The 4,332-nt window shown below is 40.7% G+C and overlaps 1 long non-coding RNA gene across 1 annotated transcript; it reads right to left on the bottom strand.

The window, feature by feature from the left end:
- Positions 1–569: 569 nt before the first annotated feature.
- On the bottom strand, positions 570–1,124 carry LOC110674245. Its single transcript, XR_002498760.1, has 2 exons — positions 1,045–1,124; positions 570–968 (listed from the first exon to the last, which is right to left on the bottom strand). It is a non-coding gene; the product is annotated as an uncharacterized LOC110674245 (long non-coding RNA).
- Between the last annotated feature and the right edge of the window lie 3,208 nt (positions 1,125–4,332).

Below are 4,332 nucleotides of genomic sequence, written 5' to 3'. Positions count from 1 at the left end.
AGAGGACTAATGCAAAAAGTGTGACAAAGGGGGTGGGGGGGGGGGAGGTGGTCGAAAAAGTTGAAATTTAGCGTGACATAATTTGTGTACCATCCCCTACTACATTACGTGGTTATAGTGGCATTCAATAGAATACTTTATTTCAGGAAATACCGGAAGAATTCCTAAAAAATTCTTAGGAATAAAACACATGAAAAAATTCTTGGAAGAATCTTTCACTGAATTCCTACGTAAATTTCATAAGAAGTCCTTCGAAATACAGATGCAACTAGTTGAGGTAATGGAATGATTTATGACCCTATTCAAAGATTGAATTCTGCGAAAATTTAGAATATCTCTCTTTTATCGCTCCCTGTAACAATCATGATCCGAAATAGCACATCATGAGAACCTATTTATCATCTACTGCTACAGCTCTGTTTAGATTGGGGGCGACAATAGTGCATGATAAAAACCCATCTAAATAAGCTGCAAACCTGGGGGACATTATTGTTATTAGATGTTCTGGGATTACCTATCATGCCAGTAAAATAAAACACCTACTCCCAATAGTAGATAAGCGAGAAAAATGAGTTTTATCATGGATCACCCTTCAGGGCTTTCACTTTCTACTGTTATTCATCAAGGACCAATACAGAAGGGCCGTTTTGCTTCTCTGGCTTCGTAATTAAATGAGAACAAATTCTACAATGTGTGACCGACAAAACAGCAAGAGTTCGGAGATAAATTTAGAAAATCAATTACTTACGATTTCAAGTTGGAGGAAGCTTACGGGACTGCTGTCTATTGGTGGCGATCCTCTTTGGCCGTTGTTCGAGAACGTTTGAAATCATGATTAAAATCACAATTCAGTTCGCCGGGTCTCTCCATCTTCCATAGCCTGTTGGTAAACTATCGCCTGAGGACAATTCGTCTTGTTACCAACCGGGCAATTGGAGTCCACTAAACAGGGTTCTATACTGCGAGTCCTACCATTGAATAAGCAGGGAGGTGATTGAAAAACAAATCTTTTCAGCTAAAAGGCTTATTGTATCCAACACTTACCGGTCACGAAAGTCAAGATTGACATGGTTAAGTGATGAGTATAGTGAATCAGCACCATGATCACTGAAATACATCCTGAAAAAGAAACGAAATTAATTACGTCTGCAATTGGAATGTAAAGGATTCAGAAATTTCTTAGAACTTCTAGGTTTTCGAATACTCATATAAAAAAAACGTTTGCAGATCGTTATGCAGGTTCTATGGATTAAAACGAGATGTTCATGATGCATATCCTGATGGAATAGAACTGAATGAATGGCAAGTAGCAACAAAAACGATAGTATTTTTTATAAATTAAACAAAAAACAGGTGTATGACTCACAAAAACATTCCCTACTGTTCATATGCCACGATCTCTCCCGGAACTACATCACGCAACTCCATTGGGGGAGGGCTGTGCTCATGCACTTCGTCAGTCTCAGCCTCTAGCTGTTCTGCTAGTACGCCGTTGGAGCTTAATTTCGCCAAAAACGCTGCCCACTACAACATTTTTACGGTGTCTTTGCGACTACTCTTTTACGCAATAGGGCGATATTCAAAACTGAAAAGCCAATAGATGGCTCTTTTTCAGTGGTAGTAAAAACGAAATCTTAAAGCAAAGAAAGCACCACGGAAGATGAACTAAACATAAAAAGTTATGTATTCACTTTACACTTGATTTCTTATCACTACTTTTTTTATCCAGGTTCCTAATTGCAAATAATTTACGTTTTTCATTACTTTCCATACGTTTTGACAGTTCTCCAACTACCATTCTTCCATGCGCTTGTGTTGAAAGTTTGAACAAAATGAGAATCCAGCGCGATCAGTGGGTGGAATACAAACAACAGTGTCGTCGCTCGGCGGCCAGTGAAAGAAACTGAATGTTCGAAAGGTTGTTGCCTGTACTTTTTGCCGCTGGCGCCAACTGTTAGCGTTACCCTATTGGCGGTTGAATCTCACCGAGACTTTGCACCGCTTTCTGTGCGACGTCGCATTCTCTTGGCCTCACGCCAGAGTCCTGAAGTGCACTTCTACTGGACGCTCCTGTGTACTTCGCTACTCTACGACGGCTCGTTCTCTATTGCTCTGCCCTAATTATTGCTGCTTTTCGAGCTCTCCTGGTTGACCAGCTAGATGCCGAGGTCGGTCCAGCAATTCCGGTTGGAGGATGCCTTCCGGTTCACTGGCGCTCCGACGTCTCAAGTCGGTGATACGTAACGTACTACTCAGAGTAGTCCCCAGCGGTGGATCTATCCTACTCCGACGAAGATTTCCCCGGCGACGGAAGATATCCCGAACCGATGATATCCGGGCAGTTGCCGTGGTCGTTTCCTGCGATTTCGATAGAGGGAAGCTTCTGGTACACAAGCACCCCGATGACTACTCAACTAGTCCCCGACGGTGGACTTAGCCTACTCCGAAGTTGGCCGGGCAGTTGTCGAGGTCGGTCCTGCAATTCCGGTGGAGGGAAACTTCCGATTCACAGGCGCCCTGACGATTATTTGCCGGTGCTGTTTCGCAAATTACTCGGCTAGACCCCGACGGTGGACTAAGCCTGGAAAGGTGGAAACTCCGACTCGGTTTGCAGGCACCCCGACGAATTATTACCGATACTACACTACGACCGCTCTATTCGATCTAGTCCCCAGGCGAGGATGTAGCCTACTCCGATCGCGGCCCGAAGCTCTCTGGTCTTCACGCCATCTCCTTTGCGACGACAATCTGCGATATAGATCGTTGCGCGCCTGACATAACCTCGAAACTCGTGAGTCACTGTTCACCGCATTCCAACGCTTGCAGTTTCTAACATCATCTCGTTTCGTATATTCCTGAATCGAGGGCAGTCGAATATAACATGCTCTGGTGTCTCCACTGTGGCTTATCAGGTGGCCAATAATCAAAAAAGTGATGTGCCCCAAATTTCAATTCTTGTTAGCCATTTCATTGTAAACATGTCTGCTAAGAAATCCCCAAAATATTAGAGCATGATTTACATTGCACACTCAGATATGAGGTGCCAAAGTTGAGCCTATGGAGAAAAACTTGTTTTTATTAACAAAAACTATGGTTTACTCAAATTAATATAACTTTTTTTCTATAATACTTACGTAAAATGTTTTTACACCATTTGAAAGCTTACAAAAAAGGCTTTTTAGAAATAATGAAAAATAAAAAAAACTTCAAAACTGTGGCTTTTATGATGTTTTTTTATAAAGCGGTTAAAAAATCGAATAAGCTTGTAGTTAACACATCGAGTACTTTTTTGTCCCAAGTTGTCCCAGGCTTAAATTCAGTTCCAAGGGTACTTTGAGATGTGAACTAAAGGATCGTGAAGAATTTAGCTGCACAAATTTGCACTTTTTTAATTTAAGGCTTTTTGAATTTTTCCAATATTTTTAACCTTTTTCTATTGAAAACAGCTAAAAACTAATTCAGAAAATAACTAAATTTCGCTAAATCATTCATATCATTATTTCTATGTAAGTTTTAATATTTATAATGGTTTGCACAACGTTAATCGCATAAATGGCTTATATGCGTTATAAGTAACCAAGTTCAATATTTCGCTATAGGCCCTATTCAAAAGATAGTCTCGAAAACTTGTTTTTGAAAATAAAACATCAAATTTGTAGCATAAAACTCATAAATACGGCATGAGATGGAAAACATATTTTTGGCCGCCAGTCTGTATGGAAACCGCCCTTAGTGGTCTGCCAGATATTTGGACAGGCAAAACAATGTGGAGACTCTGCGTGAGAATAATTGACGTTGGTAGCAGTTTTATGAAACCCTCGTACTTATCTGCAATAACGCGGTCTTGAGCGAGCGTAAGAACTCTTGGTCGAGAACATGATATATTTCTCCCCCATCAATCAACGCACTAAAATGTATATTTTTGGAGTTTATTGTATTGCAGATCTGTTCTTCACGGAAGTCGTTCTAGAACTTACGGCGCACCACTTACTAATAACACAAACGATTAGTTTCAGTGGTCTTCCTCCTCTTGACCATTATATAGGAGCAGAACTGGAATAAAACGAACAAATCTTATCACGTTCTTCAAAAAGATTAGTTTGTCTTCATCAAGATCGCCTTAAGTTTAAGAACTCTCGAGTGGTACTTGTTACACTTGCTCGATTTCAGCAAAATGTATGATTCTTTGACAGTGTTGAATAGTACTGTAGTCATGATTGTGATAATCGGAGTTTTGGGATGGACGCCATGATCGGAGAATCCACGTATGCTGCAATGTTCAACATTCACGGGCCCCAAATTAATTAAATTGTTTTGGGGCTGTCCATTAAC

This window comes from Aedes aegypti, chromosome 1 (genome assembly GCF_002204515.2).
Source record: "Aedes aegypti strain LVP_AGWG chromosome 1, AaegL5.0 Primary Assembly, whole genome shotgun sequence".
NCBI classification, from domain to species: domain Eukaryota; kingdom Metazoa; phylum Arthropoda; class Insecta; order Diptera; family Culicidae; genus Aedes; species Aedes aegypti.
Note: the sequence above shows the minus strand (reverse complement) of the source record. Positions and strands in the feature narration are given on the sequence as shown.